General features: G+C 47.8%; 1 protein-coding gene across 4 annotated transcripts in view; it reads right to left on the bottom strand.

Moving 5' to 3' along the window:
* LOC107993719 (protein bric-a-brac 2-like) overlaps nt 1-27,706 on the bottom strand; it is a 208,467-nt gene that overhangs the window by 179,761 nt on the left and 1,000 nt on the right. The window contains exon 3 of one of the 4 annotated variants that reach the window (XM_062082211.1): nt 9,566-9,711. The exons of the other annotated variants lie outside the window; for them this stretch is intronic. The gene's annotated coding sequence lies outside the window, so the exon portion shown is untranslated. The remainder of the gene's footprint in view (nt 1-9,565; nt 9,712-27,706) is intronic. 4 annotated transcript variants of the gene reach the window in all.

Raw genomic sequence — 27,706 nt, forward strand, 5'->3', positions numbered from 1 at the left:
CAATTATGCTGTAATTAACTTGGAAACGTACACACACACACACACACACGCGCGCGCATATATATATAACCTCGCGCACGCACAATCCTCCCTCAGCTATATCGTGGACAGAGAGAGAGAGAGAGAGAGGAGAGAAAGACACGGAAAGCGGCGCTCTCACACCAACAACAAAAACACACGAACGGGCAAACGCACACATACCGCCGGCACCGGACGGTGCGGCGTGCTTCACAGGTGGTTGGGGATTTTTGTATTTAGCGGTTGGCACCGTCCGGCGTTCACGCGTTTACACGCGCCGCCTGGCTGCATTATGCATGTTTGCGGTAGCAGAAGAGAATTTAAACCAACTACCTCCGTCGATCTATCCCCTTTGTCTCTCTCTCTCTCTCTCTTTACACCCCCTCCGTCCCCCGGATTTAATCCCGGATTTTTTCTCGACACGCAACATTTCTCCTTTTCTCTCCAGTGGATTCTCCGGTGGATTGGGCGGAGAAGAAGACGGGGCAGGGAATTTTAGGAGGGGGAGGAGGGAAGGGGAAGGCCATCGATCGGAATAAACTTTGAAACTACGTAAAGATAAAGAGAATGACGCCGTTCCTGCGTGAAATTACAATTTAAATTAGTATTATTATGAGTCGGCCACTGCCGGGTAATTACGTTATTATTATACGTTTTAATACTTTATTAAATATTTATTGCTTTGTTATTGCATCAAATACGGGTATTAACGACGCCCCAGGGACTCACATTTCACCGGATTTCATCGAACGTGTTCGAGACGCGAGCGTGTTCGTGAGCAGCCAGCCGAAATTCGAAAAAATTCCTCCTCGAGTAACAAGACCTTCCAACGCCTCGAGAATTGATTAACCGGAGAACAGAAGAGGAGAAAAGAGAGAGAGAGAGTGGAAGTGGAAGCGGAAGCGGAGAAACGAAAGCGCGGTCGACGACGCGGGGGAGTAGACAGAGTGGAACGGAGCAGAGCGCGTAGTCCGCGTGTTGCGCGGATGTACGTCAAATCAAAATGCACAATCCCGGCAAATCATTTCGAATATTTCATAATGGGCGCGAAATATCATTACCTGCCGCCTGTGCGACACCCTCCGCCACTCGAGCCCACCCCACTCTGCCCCACGCGTCTCCATCCCTGGTGAATTCGCCGCCGCCGGTGACTCCCCGCATCGCGAATATTACCCGCACAGAGACAGGGGGCGAAGAACGAGCGAGAGAGAGAATGGAAGGAAGGAAAGAGACGAGCGATCGAACGCGGATAGATTCGTGTCGCGTGTACATATATGTATAATATATATATATATATATATATATATATATATAGCGAAAAACACATTGGCACACGAACACGGCTACGACGGGCTATGCGACCGGGACTAAATTACGTTCCCCGTAACGCGTTTAGCCGCGAATCGCATTGCGAGCGATCCGTATAACCCGAATATCGGCCGCACGCCAGAGATAGGGGCCGACCAGGAGGGAACGATTCGTCCAGGAACGATCATTACGCCCGTCGATGAGAGAGGATTTCGATCTCTATCGATTACCCTTTCGACTTTAAAAGAATTTCCTCTCTTTACCGCGTTCGCTCGAAGCATCTCTCATCTCGGCGAGATCACGCATCGATTTTTGATCGAGGAAGAAAAGTAGAAACGACCTGCCCCGTCAGGCAGGCAACGGAAGCCGGGAACGGTAGCAGGGAGGCAGGTTACAGTCGGTAGCCTAGACAGGAGCCAAACAGCGCTGGTAACAGTGGAGCCTCCTCCTCGTCGTTCTCCGACCTATCTAGCCGGCCTAGCCGAGCCTATCTTTCTTCCTCCCTCCCTCTCTCTGTCCTCGTTCCTTCTCCCTTCCCCCTCGCCGTTGAAATCACCACCACCATCGTCGTTGCATCGGGTACCATGACCGGCGCATACACGCGCACTCTCCTCTCTCTCTCTCCTCCGCTCCGCTCTCTGGAATCGCATCGCGGCCACTCCAGTTGCATTGCGGCCAACACCGATCCACCGGATCCGGAGGCTCGTCGACACACGTGCACCGAGAGAAATACGTACGGCGCACGCATATCCATCTCGGCAACTCGGAGAGCAACTCGGCGAACGATGCGTACACACGCGTACGTACGTATACGTATACACGTGTATACACATATACGCGTACACGGGCAGCGTTGCCCTCTGCCTCCGGCCAGAGATATCGTTAGCATGCCTTGCTAATCACGGACTCGATAATAATACCGTGATTGATAGGACGAACCCCGTCCCTTCTCTTCGTTCGCCTCCACCTCCATCTCCACCTTCCCGGTACCACCTCCCACACCTCCACCCTCCAGCGAGTCCCTCCTATCCCTCTTCCTCTTCCTCTTCCTCTCTTCCACTTCTGCCTCTTCCTATACCTCCACTCCGCCTCCACCGCCTCCGCATCCATCTCTGCCACTGCCTCCTCGAAACTCTCCGGAACGTTCCACCCCCTCGCGAGAGAAAGAGAGAGAGAGTGTGTGTGTGCGGCCATTGCGCCCCCTCTGACTTTCTCTTCTGTCCATTCTTCCCTCCCCACCCGCGCTATTCCACCCCCTCCTCGCATTCTTTCGGCTTACTTATTTATTCCTCCTCCCCCTTTCACTTACGTCTCTTCTTATTCTTTCGAAATATTGTGCGTGTATATATATATATATATATATATATATATGTATACGTATACGTACGCTTTTCATTTTTATTTCATCGTAGTCAGGTGTCGTCTCGAGCCACGTTTTATTCCGAGCGAAGAGAGCCGATTACCGGAGAAACCGGAGAAGGGCTAAAGCGTGTCGCTTTATTTAACTTTTAATGCCTTTTCGCGGCGAATACAGCCGCGATTACCGCGGGGAAGGGAGAGAGGGAGAGGTAGATGGATAGAGAGTTATACGCGCGTATAATAACCGTGCGGGGGAAGATGATAAATACGGGATGGGGAGGAAAGAAGGAGAGAGAGGGACACTTATCCTGCTCCGGCTGTCGGGCCCATTGAAAGGAATCGCAAGCCGGAATAATGAAGACGCAACATTCGACTGGCTGCCATTTCGCGTTGCATCTATCGCCGACTGTTCAGACCGTTCGTTGGCGCATGGTAGAGATTGCGCGCTCCTCTTCGTGTGCAGGAAAGTCGAGAGAGAGCGAGGATAGCGTTGGTTTTATACGGCTCGCCTCCCCTCTCGCTCCAACGTGAATTTGCGTGCGCCGCTACGAAACAGCTACGCCGGCTATGATACCATTAGCATCGGTGATTAATGTATGCCGCAGCCTGTTCCACGGCAATGCGCGGCCCTCCCCCCGTGATTGACTGCTGGGAGATCGGAATCGTGGAGAAAAATTTACGATTCTTCTCCACGTCGAATTCCCCAGAAAGCGGCGAGAAGAATCGGTTGTTTCGCAGGGGATAGGGATGAAATTAGGAGAGGAGTACGAATTCGTGGAGGTGGATTTGTCAGGGAGCAGCGGCCCGTTCCGTATTTCGGGTCGAAACCTTCGGAGGCGGGTTCCGGCAAACGGGTTCGTAGATCGATACCGCAGCTTCGATTCACGATGGACGGGAAGAGAGAGACCTTTCCTATCGGCGCGTTCCCGCCGCGTTACGTGTTGTGTACACGTCCTCGAATGGGTTGCGGAACCCAGGAATTAATTATCGAGAAACGTGCGTTCGTGTATCGGTATAACTCGAAACGAATATCCTTCTCTTAAGGACCCTTTCTTCGTCTCGTGGAATTATATTATACTCGCGATCGCCGCTTGTTAATTTTAAATCCGATTAATTAAATAATCCCGCTAGGGGATGTATAATATTTATCTCGATCGAGTTTTATTGTTATTCGGAATCGAGAGAAAGAGAGAGAGAGAGTTGCAATCGGGAAGAATATCTAATTACGTAATTCCAACAGGTGATATATTCTCGATCGAAACTTTGACGACGGAGCGAGAAGAGACGCTTTGCGCGACTTTTCATTTTTCTTCCAGTTCGAGTAATTTTAAGGTAATTTTAACTTCGTCTCGCGATGAGTATCGATAGTCGGTCCGAGATTACGATCGAATCGCGTTGCAGGTTGACGGTTAACGGTACGCAGTGTTAAATTAATTACAAACCCTCGGTCTCGCTCACAATGTAGATATTATCGAGAGAATGGATGCTGGCTTCTACGTAGAAGAAAAATGTGAAATTCAAGACTGGGAATAATTCTTTGCACTCCTGTTTGCCTCGGCTCGCAATTTATATACACAGGTATCAACGTTACAAGCCAACTCCTCCGTTAATAAGCGGACCGACTGCACAACGAATAACACAAAGAGAACCACCAGCATCGTATCACGATACATCGATCGTTTTCGACTCGTACTCGTTTGAAACTCGTTACCTCCCCGCCCGAAAAAAAAAAGGGGGGAGAGAAAACTCGGAATCGAAATCGAAATCGAATCTCAAAATCCGATATCGATTCGATTAATTTCTCAGCCTCGGTTTTTACCCGACTCGTAAATAATAAATAATAAAACGAGATTCGGCTCGAGAAGGGAGAGGAAGCGAAGTTTGAAATCTCCAAGGATTTTGTCGTGCGGTTCGAATACGTAGCTGGAGCGGGTGAGTGAGAGAGAGGGGGGAGGGGAATATGTAAACTGAGAGTCGCATTAATATTCAGGCTCGCGGAGGTCTTAAGGAAGAAGAAACCTCGTGGTAGGCAGGGGATCGAGAGTGCAAGGCAGGCATGGAGAGGGAGGGAGGCGGGTGCCGCGATCCATAAAAATGTCGGGGCTTCCGAGTGACGGCCGGAAACCGGGAGATGGACAGGGCCAATTGTTTATATTACTCGGCGCAACAATGCAAGTCCAGCGTGTGCCACACCGTGTCCCCCTTTTTTCCAGGAATTCGAGCGTGCACACGGCTCCCGATAATGCTCCGTTTCTCTTCATTTCGTTCTCCCTCCCTCTCTCTCTCTCTCTCGATTCGATTCGATTCGTCTTGGGATCCCGCGCGGAGGAAGGGATCAGTTGGTTGGACGAGGAGAAGAAGGAAGAAGGCAGTGCCGAAAAATTTCACCCCCCTCGCTGAAAGTTGAAAGTTTCACGAGCTCACGGAGAAATCCAACCTTTGGGCGAGAGAACGAAAAAGGGGAGCCGAGTGGGGGAGGAGAGGGGCGAGGTGGGGGTGGAAGAGTCCGCTGCCTTTACAGTAAAGTAAAATCTACAGTGCGCTATGCTACAAAGCAGGTCTGGCCATTAGGTATTTATTAAGTTTAGAAATTTATAGATGCCTCCTGGGCGCGGGCCCCGTCGACCCCCTGCGAGTAGGTACGCTCCTGTGCCCCCCCTCCCTCCTCCGCCAGCAGGTTTCTCAGTCTCCACGGCGGCAGTCTCCACCACCCCCCTCCTCCCCCGGCCAGCCGCCAGCCAGTATTAAAATGAATTATTTAATTTTAAACTTGGTAATTTTTAACCGTATTATATCAGAAATTATTTACACGCCCGCTTCAGCGCCGCTACTACCGCCGCCCCCCTTCCAGCGCCGCTCCCCTTCCACCGCCCCCCCTCCCCCGACGCTCCTCTCCAACCCCTATCCGTTTTACCATTAAACTCACCGCCGCCACTTACCTCGTACACCGGCCGCGAACGGTTTCTTCTTAGCTTGAATATCGCCGCTTCGATATCGACCTTGTATTTTTTCCGCGCGAAAATCTCCGAGGGAAAAGTGCGAGAGAAGAGGGGGAGGGAGGGAGGGAAAGAATCGATGTTGTCGAGGGGAGGAATCCTTCTCCTCCCACGTGTCGTTTCTGTTTATCTTCCGTTTCAGAAGGAAAGAAAGGAAGGAAGGAAGGGAGGGAGAGGGGTGTATCCCCCATTAATTTGCGCGTAGATATTTAGTTAACGAGTTGATCGGCGAAATTACAAGGTATAATTTAATACCGACACCGGTCAAATTTACTTCGTAAATAACGGTAAATAAACGGGCCGTTTAGCGCGGCCGGCTTCCATTCCATCCATTCCGTCCCCGAAATTTCCAGACCTTCCAGACGGCCGAATTTGTCAAAATTCGCCATCCCGCTTCGCGCGCGTATATCGTTGAAATCTAATTGAAATCCTAATTGCCTGGGACCGGGGAGGCGGAGGGGCTTTTTCTTTCCCTTCCCCCCTCGCCCGGATATTTGTTACGACGCTCCCTCGATTTATGCTAATTACCTATGGCTCGGTAATATTAATTAATATCGTCGATAATATTGCAACTCCATCTAAACAAACGACCGGGGCCAGCCACCCACGAACGAACGACGCAGCGAAACCAGCGTCAGTTGATTAGCGTTCCTCCGCGGTAAACGTTTACGTTCGTAATATACATATACATATATATATATATTTCCAACACATTCGAAACACCGAGTTCCAAAGCCCTCCAAACCTAGTCCGCCAAGATATCCCCTTCTATTCCTTCCTCCCTACCGGTTGGAAGGTAGAGAGAGAAAGAGGATTGGAGGATGAGAAGGCGATGGTGGTAGATAGGGGTGTTGCAGAGGTATAGGTATAACGCGTTCTATACCGCGTCTGGGCACATACGCGCGCGATATCGCGTCCAGTCCGCGCGGTATTAATTGTTACGACGAGAAAGGCAAATAATTATTATAATTGTCCGGTATAATAATAGGATTCAGCGCTGGAATACCGCTTATACATCGTTCGTCGTAATAAAGCGGCCATCGATTTCGAGCGGGCGTCCATCGATATCGGCGCGCGCGGGTTACAACGGGCGAGAGAGAGGCATTGGCCACGTGGTGATGGTAGTGCGCGTAGCTACGCCGGGCTTGTATTTACGTAGCTCGGTAACGTGTGCGCGTGCAACGCGTATCGAATGTTTATATTATATGCACACACCTAACGAAAGCCTAAATATACTAGCCACCGTGCGGGATCACGCCTATAGGCGGCTATTTGAGCGATAAACAACCGGGCCCGACATGTTACGCGGCGAATGGTAAAATGTATGTATACCGGGTGTACGCCTCCATTTTGCCACGTTGTTGGTGTATCAATTGTGATTAGGGACAAAGATCCGACGAATTATTCCCGCTCGGTCTCTAATCTGATATAACCGAGGCCGGCTCGCGCCTGATACGCGTCATTGCATCGATTGTTTCTCCACGCGGGAAATCGGAGAAAGGGGCGGTCACGGGATTATTTAACGAAAACTGTTGTATTCTTCTCCTCTTGGAGGAAAACGAGGGGGAGAGGGAAAACTTTGGCGACTTCGTCGAGCTCGTCTCTCTCGCCGCAATAATATTCCAGAGAGTTTGCACTCCCCTTTCGAAACGCCGCACCCCAAGGACCGAGGGATGAAAAAGCGAGGGGTAGTCGGTCGAATCAATTCCAAACACGGGGGGAGAGGGAGAGGGTTTTCAGCCGTTTTCAGCGGTGGGTCACGGGACTGGGTTACCGGGTGCGTGCGACACCCCTTCGCTCCTTCTTCTCGACGCTTCTCCTCTTTTTAACAAATCTAATACATATATCGACCCTCCTCGATCGAGTTAACCACGGCGGAAAAATCGATCAACTTGTTGCGACACAAGATCCTCGAATCTTTTGGAAATATCGTTTCGGATGCAAATCTAGGGAGGAGAGATACACGGGACGGGAACTTTTGGATTTCCATTTACAGGGCGTAGCCTGATTGGACGAATCGACGTCGCCTATTCTCCCCGCAGGACACGTCACGCACATTGGCACAGACTTATGGGTATAATTCATCGACATTACTCGCAACGGGGGGTCGGACCACCCCGGCGTAACCACCACCGTAACCCAGCACGCGCGTTTTAATCCATCCCGTGCCCCGCCGTACTTTTACACGCGCTTCTGTATTTACGAGCTCGCCAACCATTTGTTCCTGCCTCCTTGAAACTCTCCCTCTCTCTCTCTCTTCGAGTGGGCAAATGTCAATCTCTCCACGCCGAATAAGATGGAAACCACCACCTGCCGACGTGTTTTTATCCCCGCAAATAAATTTTGCTTCCTAAAGTTTCGATCGAGGTCGTCGTTCCGCGAAGCAAGGTGATCTAAAAATCGAGTTATTTAGTCAGCTGTTGTGCGTGGGTGCAGGATAGAGGGATGCGTATATCTTCTTCAATTCGTTCGAGACGATCGAGTAACGCGATGCGGATTATTAAAATAGTTGTGAACAAGAATTTACTAAAATCTTTCCTTCGTTAGAAACTCAATAATACTCAACTTTACATATTTTCAACTGTAATTAAATCAAATCTATGTTAAATAACGTAACGCGTGTCGATAAAAATTGGCGAAGGAATCGATGCATCGGGGAGAAGATCCAGAGATGCTTGTACGCAGCAACTCGATGAAATTTATGATGATAACGCGTTGGATAATGCATTGACATCCAGCGAAGAAAGTTGCGCGCGCGAGAGAGAGAGAGAGAGAAACGGTTGGAATATCGAAACGGCAACAAAGAAACAAAAGGAATCGATGTCGTTGACCGACGACCGAGGATATCACGGTGGAGCTGGCCACCGCAGCGAGCCGGAAAGCAAATGACGAAACTGGTGGAGGGTCGCCAATCACCGGGTGTCAGCCGGGGCGAACCGTCATTACGCGATTACATTTTTTCCCATCGCTCGATCTGTCTCCTGTTCGCGGCCGTAAATCTCGATTAGGTTTCGATATTCCGTAGTAGAGACTTGTTTTTCCAAAAAAACAAGCGAAAAAAATGGGGCGAAAAAAAGAGAGAGAATTTTTCTTCCCCGAAATTGCGAAAGCGAAGAAAACAAAGAAAGATAAATATGAAAATAGGATAATTTTTAATTCGTAATTTTCCACCGGATGGAGCAATTATTACGCACGCGAACGGGTTTCACTGCGAGATAAGATAAAAAGAAAAGGTACAAAACTGCTTTATCGCTTCGTGGATTATTTTATATACGCGGATAATTCGTTCACACGGGTGTATAGCGTGTGTATAAACATTTGCGCGTTTCATGCAAAGTGGCCGATGAACAAGGTGAAGCTAATGTTCGCTTCCTCCCAAGAAGTTCATGGATTATTCATTCCGCGCGGTTCAGAGCGAGAAACGAGCGAACGCGATTCCGAACCCTCGCCTTTTTCCATCCATCTCTCGTCTACGCCGAAACGAGTCGAAACGAGTGACCCGGTGTAAAATCATTGACCAACTTTGATCGCGGAACGTGACTCATCCACGACGATATTCATACGATCGAGGGTACAAAGGAAAATGTATATAAATTCATTTTGAAACGATGATTTAAAACTGTTTCGTACGTTGAATATTCAAGTGAAAGAATTACACAAGAATTACATAAGCAATAAGAATTATTTTTAGACAGATATAGGCGATAATAAGAAGAATTTGAAATAGAAAAGGAACGGAAGTTGCTCAGCAAGATTTATATAACGATTATCATTTGTCCTCTCTTTTCCCTTTTGAATAAGCCGACCGATTTTTCCCATCGGGTTGCGACCTCTTGCCGCGATCTCGTTATTTATATTCGCAGAATTAAATATCAATAATATACCAATAATTTAGTCCACAGTTTCCTTCCTTCCTCCACGACGAACGTCCTCCTCTTTTCGTTACCCCGAGGATTCCATGAATCCTCTCGAGCCGCTCCTGATCCGCCAAACTCAAGTTTCCACGATCGAATCGAATAACAAATTATCCCTGGAAAATTAAAACAAGCCCAACTGCTATCGCTACACTCGTAAAATCTCGTACGAGGATAATGAGTTTCCGTCCTTTTTTGCGGTGCAGTGATGAGCAACGGGAACAAAGTCGAAGATGAAGGAGAAGGAGGAGGGAAAGGGAGGGAAGAGAGAGAGAAAAAAGGATGGGGACCCAAGAGGTGGACCACACACACACACACAACGGGCGAACGTGACCGAGGCGGTCCAAGTTCATATTGTAATGCGGAGGTATCCATCCTGGCTGCATTATCGTACAGTCCGCGACAGCAGCAGCAGCACGATACTTCCGCGATCGTGCCCCCGGCCACGAAATGAAACAGGAAAGCCTGTTCATCCTCGCAATATATAATACTCATATCGACATCCCTCGAATTTTCGTGTCCACGATCCTCTCTTCTTGGTGGAGGAGGAATTGGAGGGAATCGAGACAAAGGGCGAGGAGCTTGGTAGAGAGATACGTGTAATAAGAGTCGTGGAATTGGAGATATTTATTTTTTATTTTAGAATAAAGAGCAGGGAACGAGTGATTTGAAAGTCTAATTCGAAAAGTTTCCAAGTATAACGACGTGGAATCAAACTCGCGTTCTCTTGTTCGGGAGCGTTGACGGATGAGCCAGGGGGAAAGGTTGATTCAACCGACTGTACGAAGATGAGATAAACGAATCACGTATTATTATAATAGCCAGTTGCTAAATGATTTTTTTCAATTCGTCAAACTCCATCCACGAACGACCGTGCGTTCCTTCCTTCCTCCCCCTCTCCCCACCCGGGCCTTCTTCTAGCTGCCTCGCAGTTGATGCTTCATTACAACCACGTAATGAAAATAATAAGAACCATCTCCCTTCGTTCCCTTTATCCCTCGTCCCTTCTCCACCCGAGAACCACATTCTCTCTCTCTTTTCGAGTCGACCAATTTCTTCTAATTTTTCAGTTTATTTAAATCATCCACTGACTTATCTTATCAATCTATCCAAATTATGCGATACAAGGAAGGGGACGATGTCACGACTCGAAAGTCGTCTAAAATCTTAAACGATAATAATGACAGAAAATTGTAAAAACGATAGGATGTCGTTCGTTACGCGAGAAGAGTGGAACAAGTTGCGAAGGAACGGCGGCCGACGTCTCGATTCGTGAGTAAGGGAGGGCGAAGAAGGGGAAGGCATTTTCATTAGCATAAGATTCTTTTTTTAGTAATCTCGCGTAATGCCTCTCCACCACCCAGATATATATATATATACATATAGAAAGAGAGAGAAGCAGGGAACGCCGGAGCCTATCATTATAGAGAAGGAATCATTGGATGATCTTAATCATGCGAACCGCTCTCCGTGCCTTCGTGCCGGCCAATCGCGTCCGCCGATTTCGAATAATGGTTTCCACCGGCGCTAAACTCGGAAATACGTACCCTCTCCTCGAACGAGGCGCAACCGGGTCCCAGACGAGTGTACCCTCGTCCGTATATTCGTGGAATCGACGTTAAATAGAAAATTAAAAGAAAGCGAGATTGCCAGGCCGTAAAAATCGTTGCCAATCGTCGAGGATTCGAATTACAGAAAGAGAGAGAGAGGGAGATAAAATTGCGATTCCGCATTTAGAAAATGTATATATATATACATACATATAAAAGAGAGGATAAATATATCCCGGCTTGCTTTTCCTTTTCTTTCCCGCCGCTGCTGATCCCCTAATCGCGGAGCCAAGGTCGAGAGACGCTCGATCGTTGCTCGACCTATCTCAACCCGTGACGCGAGAGGGGCCAAGCGCCGTAAGGGTTTCCACCCTTAAATTCCCGACAGGAGCTTTGTGGCCGTTAAGGGGTGGCATGGGTACAGAGGGGGTGGAAGTGTCGGCGGTTTTGCCCGTGGAAGCGGAGGTGGCGTGGGACTCGATCCACCACCGGCCCGTTCCGTTTCATCCCCTGGAAAACCCGTGAAAACCGCCACTTGTTGCATTACCTACCCTCCATACCTCCGCTCAACGAATATATATAACAAATATATATATATATATATATATTTATATTTATACCTATATATATTTTATATATGTATATATTGTATATATGTATGCGCGTGTACGTATATATTTACATACACAGCATTTAACCGCGCCACGGAATTTATATATCCAGAGGCGCGTTCGTATCCAATGTTTTCAAGGTCGCGTGCGAAACTGGGCGAACTCGTGCGCGTCATAAACACCACCGGCGATTCGACTGAAATTTCCTGGTACGAGATAAAGAGAGAGAGAGGAGGAGGAGGAGAAGAAAGAAAATGGTAGGAGATCGATATCTGGTACAACTTGGCTAGACCAAGAGATTTTATATATATACGTATATATTGTCGTTGCGAGGTGGAGGGCGTCGAAGGCCGTCTGCCCTCTCGATTTCTGCGGAGAAAAAAGGGAGGTCGTCGCGAGGATCATTGGAGATTTGCATTCGAAACGTGCAATTTCCGACGTTTTCGCCCCCTTTTCTCAAGGTCCCGAATTTCTCCTCCCGATTCTCTATCACCCTCCCCTCCCTCGACTCCCGTTCCAGGGTAAGGGCGCACGCAGCCTGCATTTACTAGCGGCTAGACGCAAAAAATGGCCCCCTTCCCTCTCGCGCGGATCGCGATTTTTCGACGTAGGCGCTGATCACGGGGGATCGGCGTAATATCAGTGCCTTGGAGGCACCATCCACCCAGGGCCTCGCGTTATGCCCGATCATGCTACCGGGTACCGAAATCACCGAATATCCAAATTATCCCCCCAGCCTCTTACGTCCTCTTCCCACTCTCTCTCCCCCTCGTCCTTCCTCCTACCGTTCCTGTCGCCTTCCTCCTCCATTTCCCTTCCTTCTTTCCGAGTCTAAAGACTCGATCGATACACGTAATCATCGGTCTCTCACCTGCGGCCGAGCGAAATCGAGGCTCGATTGCGGTCTCTTCGTAGGCTCGATACCGGTCCAATTTAAAATTGGCATTTTCTTTATTTTCGGCACGAGCGATCGGATCATTCGCGCGAAACGGAGACAGGCGAATCGCAGGTCAGCCTGGAGGTGTATCGTTGCCGGACGATTGCGTCAACGGCGGGCCCTCTCTCCCCCCTAACGCAACATCGTTTCATTAAATTCTCTCCCCTCCCGCTGCTTCGCTTTGTCGGCGTAGGAAAAAGTCGATCATTAAAATTGCAAATTAACTTTTCGCCCTTTCTCACACGTCCCTGCCCCCGGTAACGAACGGAACGAAAGGCAAGTGTGTTTTGCGCGCGCCTTTTTTCCGCCGTTCGGCGGAACATTTACAATACCTTTAGAAATAACCGGGGAACGGATGAATTTTACACCGCCGCGGAGGGGCGCACACAGCGTTTTCCGCGGCGATTCAAAGCCAGGGTGTTTAAACGCTCCGCGGAATTTAATCGGTCCGCCAAACCGGTACGGTTCTTTTCACGATAAATGGTTCGAATGGAAGGAGCGCGAATTGGTCCGTTTGTACGAGCCGCGTGAAAAAAGAACGGGAAGGGGGCCGTGTTTCCATCGGAAGGAAGGAATTTTCGAGGAAGGGGGGAAGAGAGTCACGGCCGATCCGCATCGGATCGTTCTTCTTCTAAATTCTCTGTATACCTATACATACATATATACATGCGCGATAATGATACGGTATTTCTAGCATTCCGATAATTTCTTACGATAAATCACGTCTAAACGGTCCCGCGAGATGGCATAAACACACGTTTCGATCGGGCCCCGAGTATATAGTTCCCAGTCCGAAGATTAATGATATTTTATAAATTCGAGCGCGGCTTCGGTCGCGCCCCCTTCCCCTCCCCTATCCTCCTCCTCCTCCTCTTTCGCATACAACGGGGAGGGGGAGAGAAAGTCCACGCTTTTCGAAGAGTCAACGCAATTTCGACAAGAAGGTCCACCTTTGAGGCGACTCCTGGAGGGACGAGAACATCGGGGACCGTCCCGCATTAAATTACATCGTATTTCGTACGAGGTGCATGTGCACACGCGCTCCTTTGTCGCGGGTAAACGCGGGTAACGGGTGACCCTTGGCGAAATTGTGCCCCACTTCTTCTCATCCCCGAGTACAAATGTCGCGCTCGAATTCCCCTTTGGACAATTTATCAAGTCGCGGTGAATTCAGTCAAAGCGAAGGAGAAGGAATAACAATGACGCTCCTTCTCGCGAAATATCGATTAAAAATATATTGGGAAGGATCGAAAAATTTCCCCCTCCCCCTCACTCTTGAGAAAGGATCTCAAGGGGATTGGAACGCGCATCCTGTAGAATCGAAGCGCACACCGGGCGTCTCTGTGGGGCCACGTGGTAGTTAAATCGAATTCTCTCGCTGCCCTGTCCGGCGGAGACACAAAGCAAAGGTTGGCCGAGTGGATGGCTCGCCCTGGGCGACCATCTAGCAAATTGTGGTATCTAAGTGGCCGGCGGAAACGGGCCGCTTTATCGTTCACCTCTCGTCCAGAATTTCGAATTTTGGAAAGTCATTTTAGAGCTCGCTCCGGGCTCTCCTCCGTCTCCTCCTTCTCCCCCCCTCCTCCCACACCCCGACGAAACAAATTCCGATGACTGCAAAGGACAGGGGGAAATTCGTTCGGTTTGTAATCGGGTCTTTGTGCGAGAATTAACGTGTTCGCGTGGGACGAGACGAGGGGAAAACTAAATTTCCAATTTAGGCCGAGCGAATATAAGTGAGATTCCATTCGATGATTTATTCGCGAAAGCTGTTTACAATATCCTTGGAGAAACGTTTCGAGGATCGGCTGTGAGACGCAATGATCGAATCGATCCTAGAATCCGCGAAGAATTCACGGACGGGCGAGGAAGAGATGGTTGCATTACCCGAGTAATTCCAGCCTCGAAACGTTCTATTAAAGATTCACCGTGTAATTGCGTATGATCGTAGCAGAGATCGTCCCCCCCTGTCCGTTTCCTCGGTTCCCGGTTCCCCGCCGACAGGGACGTGCCGGAGACTAGCCGAGGGATTATCATCGAACCGAATGATCGCGCGTACGTGAGGCAATCAGGCGACTGCGTGCCGGAAAATCTGTCTTAATGACGCCTCCTCCCTCGCCCCCCACTTTCCACTTATCGGCGGGTTCTTGGAGAGAGACGTTTTCGCCGCTGGACATTTATTCTCGTGGAAAAAGTGGTGGAGCGGAAGGAGTGGCGCGAAAAGTCATCATCGAGGCGTACATCCTCTTTTCCCAGCCGTATTATTCCGCCGTTATTCAGAAGATCGGAATGCAGGTACAGTTATGGTTACCAGTAACGTATACGGCGACTCGCGGTTGACACAATGCAAGTCCTCTCGGTCCCCTGAGCCGCGGGTGCTCCTCCCCTTCTTTTTCTCTCTCTCTCCCCTCTTTTTGTTCGACAGCCTCCTCCCTCCTTCCCCCCTTCCCGAAACGGCGAGCGCGTGTCTTTAACCTCGTCTCATTGTCGGTCTCGCGGAGAGTGCGTGTACACGCGACATACGTGCCTGAACCTAGAACTCGACGACAATCGATAACGTCGTCACGATCGCGAAGACACGCACGCTTCTGTCCCCTTATGTTAATCTGTTCTTAATATTCCACGTGCACGCTTCCCCCTCCCTCGTCCACTTTCGTCCACCGCGCTTTCCTTCTCCCCCCCTCCCTCCTTTTACACGCGTATTGCACGCTCATCCTTTTCTCTCGTCGGAGGGGAAACGAATTTTGCAAACCGTTCGACGATTCGAAAATTGCGTTCGAGAAAGAGAAAAGAAAAGATCGCCTCCGCCTCCTTTCGATTCCTTATAGCCGTGTGTCAAGGTCCTCGGGATCCTCGAGAAAGAAACAGCAACCGAGGCGAGGCAATAAATAACGGGAGGAATTACGCGAGAGAGAGAGGGAGCCTCCCTCTCCGATACATCGATACTTGGTAGAAGAGAGAAATCGCATCGATTTCGGGGAGGATATCGAAATGTCGCTCCTCCGATTACGAGGCGATAATACTCCTCGTTTCCCTTCCTCGAGGAGGGACAAACGAAGCGGGGTTGTGGAAGGGGATGAGATGGAAAGAACGGACGGGGCGGAACGAAGCGAGAGTTTGCGAGAGCGAGTATGGGCCGATCGGGTTGTAACGTTGGCGCGTTTAAGCGCGGTAAGGGACCCGATATCATTAATAATAATTATACAATTATATGTAGGTACGGCGTATCGAGAGTATAGTTTAGTGCCGTGTTATTATCCCGTTCTCTCTGCCGCGAGTCCCGCGAGAAACCGTGGCTCGACAACACGTAAGACTGCCCTCCCTCCCTATAGGTATATGTTATTACTTATAATATTTCATCGTCGGAATTGGCGGTTGCGCTTTGTTTATGCCATGGGAACGTCACGGGGTTATAACTAAGAGTGGAAAACGAGCCGACACGGAGAGGAGGGAGGAGGAGCGGCGCTCGAGCCGCGGTTCGCGATCCAACGTTACGCGCCAACTTTACCTTTTTCGTCTCACCTCCCCTCCCGCGAACGTAGCCGAACCGAGAGGAACCTTTTACTTACCTTTGCGGTGAATTATACGCGACCATTGTAACCGCCTTTTCAACCGTTCGCTCGCACAACTGGGAATTTAATTAAACCTACCGTGCGCACGCGCACGCGCCACGATAATTTTTTTCCAACAACGTTTCTTCGATTCGCGCGACGTCGCGAATTTTCTGCGGATATTGTAAGAAGGAGGACAAGTTCGTCCCGAACGTAAAACGTCCTTGGGAGCCGTCCAGTGAAGCGAGTAATTTCACGCCATAAATTTTTTTCGAACGGTCGGGGCTCGCTCCACGATACCTGTTGGTCTTTCGCTAACTGTTACGTCCACCGAGATAAAGCGAGGATCGAATTTCGTGTTTTTGTCAGCGTAGTCGGTCGGTCCCGAATCCCGTAACGAGTAGTAAATATCGCGCTTGAGCTTGTTCGGAGATAAGAAAATGGTCGTAAGAGGAGAATGACACTTTATTAGCCGGGTATCGGGCGTATCGCGTTTCACGTGTTTAGCGAACGAGATATATATATATATATATATACAGAGTCGAGATAGAGCGGAACGACGAATTTTCCTCGAGGAATTTATAGACGGGTAGCCAACTTGTCTTCCGAACGACAATAGCTGTCGTTGGACGCAGGAAGGTCGATCGTAGAAAAAGCTGAGAATCGGTGAATACGCCGTGCGGTGTATATAAGCTCGTTCGATCGAACCACGTCATTTCACGAACGAGAAGAGAATCGATCGGACGGGCGAGCGAAGAGAGCCAGAGGAGAGAAGGTTCAGGATGTTTCACCGGAAAAATTTATAACCCGACTGATCGATTATAGGCAGAGGGATTCCGAGAACTACTATGCCTGATTAGAAACCGAGGCATGCACACGAGTACGCATCTGCAGCCCCGCCTATTCCTGCTCGCGCTCGTTCGCACCCCTTTTACACGTGCACGCGTCTACGCGTCTATATCTCTCTATACAAATGCCGGCCTCTATCCTTTCCAAAGGCTGAAAAATCACGGACTTTTGCGCTTTTGTAGTCGCACTTTTTCTCGCGCCATCGATTTTCGTCTGGAAACGGGGGAGAACCGCGGCAAGGAAAAAAAAAGGAAAGGTTATTTTTAAATATAAACTTGGAGAAAATTTCGATCGATTAATGGACGTCTCATTTTCCGTCTCTTCGTCGAACGTGGGCATTCATCGATCGATACTAACGATGCCGTGATCTCGTTCGTGCGAGAGAAATAAGAGTTAATTGATCGCGAGTGAGAATGATACGCAGATAAGTATAAACAATCCCATAAATAAATGGAGGAAAAGAAGGGAGCGATAATCAGTGGTGGACGAGGGGATCTCGTAGCAATGGGTTGTACGCGATCGGTCGGTCGATCGAACGCGAGGCCGCAACAGTGGCTTTTCGAGAGGTGGTTTCGGGTGTCGCGCGGCCTGCCAATTTCTATCGGCATGCAAAGGTGAAACGCGGGCGGTGAGGTCGATCGGGGCAAATCTATACGAACGATAAGCCGTGGCTTCGACAACGCCACCAGCAGCGGCATTTAATCGATGCGTAGCCAAGTTTACACGATTCGCACGATGTAAACTAATTACCTCGCACTTTGTGCCCGGGAAACGCGCTACGTACCACTCGCACAAACGCGACACGAACGGGGTGGAGAGAGAAGAATCGGAGTAAGTAGGGATATCGTCGTTTCCATCGTCGAAATACGAATCTCTGTCTACTTTCCCGAAAGGATACGCAAGGGGATATATGTGGATCGATAAATTGAAAACGCCTTCTTCTACCCCGTTCAAATTAAAGTAATCCGGTTTGAAAACCTCGGACACGGCACTCCCCGCGCGACCCAATGCGACGCCTGAATTAGGTCAGCTCTGTTAACGAATATTTTCCAAGTTTTTAAATTGTTTCGCATCGCTCTCCTTCCTCCCCCGTCCCTAATCGGAGCGATTCTGCGCGTTCCAGAGGTAAAATACGGAAGCTCGCGTCGCGTTATTGCGTTAATTTACACCTTTCGTCTTTGCGTCTCGTTTCGCGCGTCAAAGAGCAGCGCGAAGGGGTCGTTCCACGCAGCGGCGGGAAACGAACGAAACAAACGATCGTTCTCGTTAACGGCGGCGGGGAAAAGGAAACCCGCGAAAAACTTGATCCCCTCCAGCTGTTGTTCCATTGCGCGAATCCAGCGAGCCAAATGAGAAGTTGGAATTGAACCCTTTCTCAGAGATACCTTGAACGTCGATACCTTATAAATCGTTGCGTAATCATCGCGTCACAAGAGAGACAATCCCGTAACAACCTTCAGAACGAGAGAGAGAGAGGGAGAAGGAAGAGATGAAGCCGTTCATCTTTCTCGCGTAGGGGGGATGCACGTTTGCCCCGTCGTAAATCGCGAATGATTCCGCTAAATTTCCATCTCGTCGAATGCGAAAGGGAGCGGCGGAGGGCGACGAGGGTTGGGTGACGGGCCGATGGTGACGGCGGATGGATAATGGGCAGGGTGAATGATAATGCCGCGGCGTTTCGAAGCGGCGTCATCTCCTCGTCGGGACCGATCCAAGTTTTTCGAGAAAAGGAGTCACGTTTAACGATATTTCCGATCGATCCAAGAGTTCCTCCTCCTCTGCAAGGTTGGAAGAAGTCTGGAAGATCGTCCTTGATACACCCCAAAATCGAAAGCAACGAGAGGGGCCCGAGTAAAGACTGGTAGCCGCGGAATACGGTTCGGCCGAAAGCCCAGAATTACGAAAATTATGGACACGGTGCACGAGGGGGAGCCGGGGAGGGGCGTTCCACTCCTTTTTTTCCCCTCTTTCTTTCTCGGCCGCGATCGCCCTCCCCTCTCGGAGAAAGTGGCGTGGTTTAAGAAACCATAGCGTACGAAAAAATCGAGCGGCGGGATCTCTCACGAAAGAGGAATCATCCTCTCTCTCTCTCTCTCTGTCGCTCGAGGAATATGCATCGATTCGATTCGATCCGATCCGACTCGATGTAACGAGAGAAGACCGGTTGGAGGACTCGTTGATCGGTCGTGGAAGAAGAGGGGGAGAGGAGATCGTGTACTCACTTAGAGAGGCAGAGTACGGTACGGTTCCGAGTCGATGGTGAGTCGGTCACGAATACCTAATCAATAATTATTACCGCGATACTCTCTATTTTCGCGTCCTCCTCCCCTTCCCCCTTCTTCTTCTTCTTCTGTTTCAGTGGAAACGTTCGTTCGCAGCAGAGGTGCACCGCCGGTTCTCTCCTCCTCCACCACCTCCACCCCCTCTTTCTCTTTTTCGCACACGTGTACGCGCGCGTGTGTGTGTGCACACGCTCTTCGTTTCTTTCTCCCCTGTCCCTCGCCCCTCGCCACTCCCCTTCTCCTCCTCCTCCTCCTCCGTTTCTTCTCCCTACGTGCACAGTGCCGCCATATTTGCATATTTATAAGGGAATGTAATCGCAGAGCTCGGTTTTCGCCGCTCGTCGCTCGCTACCGTGGAAAGAATTCTCGCAAGATGGCGGAAAGATTCGAGGCAGACATGCGATCCGATTTCCTCCGCTCGCCCCCCCTCTTCTCGTACCGATACCTTCGAGAGAACAACAACGTATCATCATCAACCACCGCGGATCTTGTGTAGAAGGAACGATCCTTTCTTTGCTCCTCTTTCCTCTTCTCTCTTTTTCGAGAAGAAAGCCGCCTTTTCCCTCCTCCTCCCCAAAGCGACACGGTCGAATCGGTACGAAAACGGTCAACGACAGGGAGACGGCCGTTCTAGTTGAACGCGGTTCTTTCCATCCTCCGCGTTGCACGGGAGAAACCGATCGATCGTAGGCATCGTTGGCCGACGAGGCCTCTCAGGTTTGCTTTGCAGTGTGTAAACAGGCAGAAAGGAGGACAGAGGGGAGAGCATCGCGCTCGAGGGACGAACGAACGAACGAACGAACGAGAGAGAGAGAGAGAGAAGAGTAATACGCTCGTTTCCTAGAGTCTCTCCCGCGGCTTATAGTCGCGCCTAGATAGCATTAAACCGTTTCGAGTCTCGATTTAGCGGGCAGCCCGGCGGATAAGTGGCAGTTCCTCGCAGAAAGATGCACCCCACTCGGTGCGATACCAAGTTGTTCATAGGCCGCGAATAAGCTGCCGCGAGTAAAAGCCAACGAGTCACGATCGACTCTCGTTGCCAACTCGATCCCTCCTCGATATCGTGAATTTCACGGGGGGAGAGAGAGAGAGAGGGATTTCATCCGTCCATGGATCGGCACTCGACATTCCCTCTCCGCTTTTTGCAATCTTTCCGCCCTTTCTCTCGTTTAACTCTGAATTCTGAAACGAACGAGTTGCATTTTCACGAGTTATGCGATTATAATTTCCATTTATCGGGTAAATTATTAAATAACATTCGTATTCGTCAGAAGATCGTATCGTCGTCAAGGCGATGGATTTTTGCAGTTCTAGGAAAGAAACAAGAAAGAAAGGAGAGAAAGATTAGGGGAGAGAGAGGGAGAGAGGAGTAATTTCCATTAATTTATCAGAGGAATATATACATATATATATTATTCGTTAGATATCCATCATTAGATGTCATCATGGATTTTCGGAGTTTTAGGCTATGTTCTTGGAAAGTAAAAAGAAAGGAGAGAGAGAGAGGACTAATTTCCATTACAATAATTTATCAGAGGAATGTAGACGTAATATTCATTAGAAGATCGATCATCATGGATTTTTGTAGTTCTAGGAAAGAAAAAAGAAAGAAAAGAAAGAAAAGGGGAAAGAGAAAGAGAACGATCCATGTATCGTCATCAAGATTCTTGGAGAGAAAAAAGAAAGAAAGGAGAGAGAAATTAGGAGAGAGAGGGAGAGAGGACTAATTTCTATTACAATAATTTATTAGAGGAATATATATATATATATATTCATCCACGTATCATCACCAAGGCGATGGATTTTTGCAGTTCTAGAAAAGAAAAAAGAAAGAAAGGAGAGAAAGATCAGGAAAGAGAGTAGAGCAGACAGAGAGAAAATTAATTTTCATTACAATAATTTATTTACAATAATTTATTAGAAGATCGATCCACGATCGATCCATCACCAAGACGATGGATTTTTGGAGTTTCAGGCTACGTTCTTGAAGAGAAAAAAGAAAGAAAAGATATATCATTCATTAGAAGATCGGTCCACGTATCATTATCAAGATTCTTGAAGAGAAAAAAGAAAGAAAGGATATATTATTCATTAGAAGATCGATCCACGTATCATCACCAGGCGATGGATTTTTGTAGTTCTAGAAAAGAAAAAAGAAAGAAAGAAAAGAAAAAAGAAAGATTAGAAAAGGAAGATTAGAAGGATTAGGATATAATAATTCATTAGAAGATCGATCCACGATCGATCCATCACCAACACGATGGATTTTTGGAGTTTCAGGCTACGTTCTTGGAGAGAAAAAAGAAAGAAAGGATATATCATTCATTAGAAGATTGATCATTACCAAGGCGATGGATTTTTGGAGTTTCAGGCTACGTTCTTGGAGAGAAAAAAGAAAGAAATATTATTCATTAGAAGATTGATCATCACCAAGGCGATGGATTTTTGGAGTTTCAGGCTACGTTCTTGGAGAGAAAAAAGAAAGAAAAGATATATCATTCATTAAAAGACCGATCCTATCCACGTATCATCATCAAGATTCTTGGAAAGAAAAAAGAAAGGATATATCATTTATTAGAAGATCGGTCCACGTATCATCATCAAGATTCTTGGAAAGAAAAAAGAAAGAAAGGATATATCATTCACTAGAAGATCGGTCCACGTATCATCGTCAAGATTCTTGGAAAGAAAAAAGAAAGAAAGGATACATCATTCATTAAAAGACCGATCTTATCCACGTATCATCGTCAAGATTCTTGGAAAGAAAAGAGAGAGAAAGGATTAAACGCGAGCAGAGATTTCTCGTAGAAAAAGAGATTCGCGTTCGTACGATGAAATTTACGGTTATCCTTCTGATACAACTTAATTTGAAAGCAGGGGAGAGAGTGAATGGAGCACCGGGTGGGCAATTTGGCCGATCGGAAATGAAATTTCGATCGGCGAAACAGCCCCGTCACCGCCCGGAGAAATCTAACCTGCGATTCGCATTAAGCGTCAATTTTTGCTCGGCGGGGGATCGCCACTCTTACTCTTACAAATGGCAGACGAGTGGTCCGGTATCGAATCTATCCCAGCACTTTTGAAAAACACCGACTCGCGCTCGATTATGAAAAAGGATTTGATTTCGAACGTTTGCGTAATATACGGATAATATCCCCTCGGATGAACAAGTTTTCGTTCAGAGTTTTCGTCGTTGAACTGATCCTAGACAACGGGATGCATTCCAGAGAGAAGTAGAATCTTGTACGTTCCGTGGGAATATTTGGGGGAGAGATGAGAGAGATGAAAACTGTGCACGTATACCATCGTTTCGCGTGAAACGAAAAAATATGAATAAATTTGAAAGTGGAATTAGAAGCTGCACGTAATTACACGTTCGTAATTGCTAGTTGGAAGAGTGGTTGGAAGATACGGACAGACCCTCTTTATAAGAAATCTCTCTCAAATTTAATTCCAAACTCCCACCCCATTTCGAATCATCATCATCCGACTGTCTTTTCGAAAAGTCAAAACTCGCATTTTCAAATCCATTCTTACTATTCTTACTACTCCCGGTTTCGAATAACGCGCCAACTCTTTTCGATCATCCTTCTCGAGGTCGCAGTTGGTCGTCCACGAGTATCGGCCACGGCGGTTCTCTCGACAACGCGCGGAGAATCGCCATGGGGCGTATCCACGGGTGGTTTGGAACCCTCTCCTCGGGCTGGATAAGAGGAAAACGCGATTAACTCGGCGCAAGATCGTGCGAGGAAAGGAATGATCGGGCCCCGCGTATTATAAATTAGATCGAGGGAGGAAAGGGGAGAGCGGTGGCGAAAAATCGGCGTTCCTCGTTCAAGAGCGGGCGGCGAGTCAAAGCGCAAAAGGCTGGCGGGGAGCAGGAACGTCGATCGTTGCGCAAAACATCCTATGGTATACCTATTACTATTTACATACAATCGAAACTATTGCGCATACATTTGCATATTATGTAAATGGGTCGTCTATGCCGGCAAGGCTAACGAATAATAAATTATATAAAATATTTTCTATTTTCGATGATACCACTTTCACTAGGCGAAAAATCCGCCTTTTTTTAATCCGCTCGAAAAATCGTTCCCAAAAACGGAAGAGTTTCCGCCTCTTCTCCCTAAATATTCCCTTTATCCCTTTATACTTTCCGAAAAAAAAAAAAGAAGAAAAAACTAGACGCAGCAAATTTTGGACGAGAAAGAAGATTCTCCCGCAAAACGGAATCGCGCAAAACTATATAAATATTGACTATATAACGGTCGCTGATTGCGCTGGACGAGCGAGAGGAGCGCTTCTGAGAGAGAGAGAGGAGGCGCGACACGCGAAAGGAGCCGAAAAGAGAGGGAGGGAGCGAGGGAGGGCGGGGAGAGAGGGAGACGCGTTCCATCTCGAGCGTCGGGAGGTTTTCAGGGGTCGAAGGGTGGCACCACGGGCATTAAATATACACGCTGATTTGTCGTCCGCGGATTGTCACCTCTGATAGCTTTCATTTTGTTGTATATCGGTGGCGGCCGCCCCCTCTCCTCCCCCGCACCGCGCTTTTCCACGTAATTCGGCCCGCTTGATTGACTTTTGAGCTGGCCTTTATGGCGATATTCGTTGCGCGAATGCGCCAGCCCCTCCCCCGAACCCGCTCCCCCTCCTAGATGTCTCTAGTAGATTTATCGGACAGCGAACGCGTGTCCTGCCGATTTTTTCGCTCGTGGGGAGGGATGCGCCGTTGATGCACGTCCGCCTTTTCGTCGCGAACGCCGCGGGGGTCGCGCTCTGCGCTTTTGACAGGTTTCGTGAAACGGGAGCCCGTGTCAACGGGGCGAAAGACACGATGTCGACTCGACGTAAATTCCCGAATAAATTCCCGAGGATCTATCGAATTTGAAGCAGACTTTTTCCCTAACTCGAGCGGATTCAGGATCGAGTTTTGGGGAGGAAATCCGTGGAACAACCAGTGCAATCTTTCTTCGGTTCGAGTCTGCCCGTTCTCGCCAAGTGGCTCGTTGTTTGAACAACATCCTCGGCCGCGATTTTCAATAATAATCGCGCGATCGAGCGATTTGTTTAAACTCCCCTGGAATTCCGCTCGTATTGTCCGCCGGTGAAAACAACACTCGTTGCGCCCGTTGTATTCCGTGCACGGATTGGGCCGAGAATAAACTTTCTTTCTTTCTTTCCTCGCTTCCCGGAAACTCCGTAAACGTCACATTTACCGATCGAGTTTCGGGAACACCCCTCACAACTAAGAGTTGTCACTTTACGACAGATTTGGAACTGGTTTTTTCCCTCGAGGGGCACGCGTTTTAAATTTGGCATATTTAGCTTTTTTCCCTTCGCGCTGTGTAATTGAACGCACCAAATTTGATTCCTTCTCTCGCCCGGATTAATTATGCCGAAAAACCGGTCGCCCGGAAAGAATTTTTCTCTCGATTAATTCGATCGATTTTATTGTTTTATTCAATCGCGAGATATTTTCGCGTTATTGTTACATCGAATTTCATTTTAGCGGCGCAGTACATCGATTTATAATCGCTTAGAACGACTCTCGAACAATTTGAAATCACGTTGCCTTATATATATATATATATGTATATACACATATGCATCTCGAGGAAGGCTCTGTTCGTAGATTTTCGACGAAAACACGAATCCAACTCGAACGATGGATATATCGAAACTTTTCTTTTTCTTATCGTAATAGTTTTATATATATATACGATGGATTAGGACGAAGATAAATACGCAATCTCGATGAAAAAATCGCCGTTAGGAAATTCTTTTGCATCGCGACAATAGCTGATTACGCAGAGCGAAAGCAACGCAGCAATACGCTGTGCATTTATTCTTCCAGCCCGTCCTTTTTCCTCCATCAAATCTGTTGGATTTTTGAAAACGCAAGTAACTCGGATAATAATCGAGAAAATGAATTTTGTAATTGGAAGGGCAAGAATTGACGAAAGTAGTCTCTATTGAAATCACGCTTTTTCAAATTGACATTGCACACCGATGCTGACGTAATCACAGCGCTCGATGTCAAGTTCGATACGTGCATCCTTCCAATGCTTCCAAAGTTCGCGATAATAATCGCTAATCTTTATCGATTAATAACATCGAAAACTGAAGTTTGACTGATTTCGCTCGTTACGCGGGTCAACATGCTATAAAATTCTTTTAGACATCTAATCTCACATCATCTGAAAACCAGAATGGTTTTCACATCTGTCGTAAACGTTACAGCCGAGATTTGAATTTTTATTGAAATACAGGTAAACAAATGACGCAAATCTACCTTTAATTATTGTGTACTCGCAATTTTCCAACTTCCAATGCACACTCGTTCCTTCCCCCCCCTCTCTCTCTCTCTCTCACTCTGCCACGTGTCGCCTCCCAACTATCAAATCATTACGCGCATTGGAAGAAAATCCTTCTTCTCGAAACACGTTCCACCGAATACGAAATAAATAAAATAAAATAAAATAATATTGACGGCCCGTTTGAAGCTCGAGTTCGAAGCGGAGAGATTCCTCGGGATTCTGGGAAATAGAGAAATAGAGAAAAGCGATTCGGTGGGCGATCGGTTTCGGAAGAAAGTAGTCGAAACGGGGGCAACTGCGGGGGCGGAGGGGAAGGGGACACGACACAAAAGGGTTCTCCAGGTTCCCGCGAATACGGGTCTCGCGATAACGTTACGCGGCGGTTATTGGAAATAGTCTGGTCGATCTACCCCACCGTGAAATACACATAGCTCGGTGAGCCTACGTCATACCTTGGCGTATGTACATTATTCATAGCCATCGGTGAAAAGGGCGCCAGCCGTATTACGTATGCCACGGGTTATTATGCCCTCTAAATGTTTAATGTGTTTGCCTTCCTTCTCCGGCCACCAACGTGGCTTTATGTTTTACTAACTAAATTACTATTTTTTTTTTCCTCCCCCACCCCACTTTTTTCCCTCCTCCTCTCTCTCTCTCTCTCTCTCTATTAGTTCTTCCCCGAACGTGCATGCAAGTACGTTTGCCCAATCGATTCGTCGCTCACTCGTTTCTCTTCTTCTCTCGATAACCCCCCTCCTCCTATCCCCCTTGACTCCTTTTTTGCAGCTTGCGCGCGCGATACTTCATCCGGGATGTCTGCGAATTCTTTTTACGCCACGCCGTCCCCTCCGATATATTGTTTACAATCGTGCCCGCTCTCGCTGGTTAACTCGGGGAAAAAAGCAAGTTAACTTAACTAAGCGGCCGCTGAAACGTTCGAAACGGGAGATCGAAGGAGGAGGATCCGCGAAACTTTTCGAATGGAGGATGGCTTTCTCTTTTTCTTCCTCTCTTTTCGAAAATGCGAGCTTTCGAGAAAAGAAATATGCTTGTTTACGGGATTAATATCCGGCGGGCGTATCCTCCTTGAGCCGAGGAGCAGGAGGAACGGAGGGGGTCGTTAAAACCGCGAGTGCTAAAACGCGCAACACCGAAACGCGAAACCCGTTGGAAAGTTTGGAATTTACTGCCCGACATATTGGCTGCGAAAGCACACGAAATTAAGGCTAGTAAAACACTTTCCTGACACCTCCCCCTCCGTGCCTAACTCATAGGTATCACTCCCTTTCCCCTCCCTTTATTTACGCCTCTATTTCGTTCACAACTTGTTCGACAAGCCCACGAACGGAACGTTCTGTCGACGATCATCCGTGACCACGTTTCGTCCGTCTATTTCTATATAAATACGGGGCGAAGAGAGATCGTACGAGCATCCTTCTCTCTTGAATAAATATTCTGCGTTTTCCATCGGATTCTATATCTCTTTTTCTTCTTTTTTTTCTAAGGCGAAAAACGATTTGTAGATGAAAGAGTTTTATTGTTATGCACGCGAGCGATGATTTATTCTGGATATACACAAGGATATTAATTTGTTGAAGGTAAAAATCTGTTACGTAAAAATAAGATTATGACAGTTTTAATGCAATCCGTTCTTTTGCTTTTGCATATGGATATTTTTTGTAATCACGTGCTCATCTCTTATAAATGTTTTCGATTTTTAGAGTTTTTTTTTTTTTTTCTTTATTATTATTATTGTTATTCTCTTTCCTTTAAATCTGGATCGATTAATTTAATAAACGACTTCACGTTTCGTATCGCGTAACGTTTTATGCAGTTTTAAAATATGTATATAAATCGCATGCATGCCGAATGCATTCCAAACAGACTGCTGTCGCCATCTAACGTACGATCTAATTGAATATTAATCTAGCTGCGGCCGATAATACAGGTAACTGTTTCGCGATTCCCATTGTTCCCGTCTTTCGATACTTTTTGAAAAATAATAATGGAT

This window comes from Apis cerana, linkage group LG1 (genome assembly GCF_029169275.1).
Source record: "Apis cerana isolate GH-2021 linkage group LG1, AcerK_1.0, whole genome shotgun sequence".
NCBI lineage: Eukaryota > Metazoa > Arthropoda > Insecta > Hymenoptera > Apidae > Apis > Apis cerana.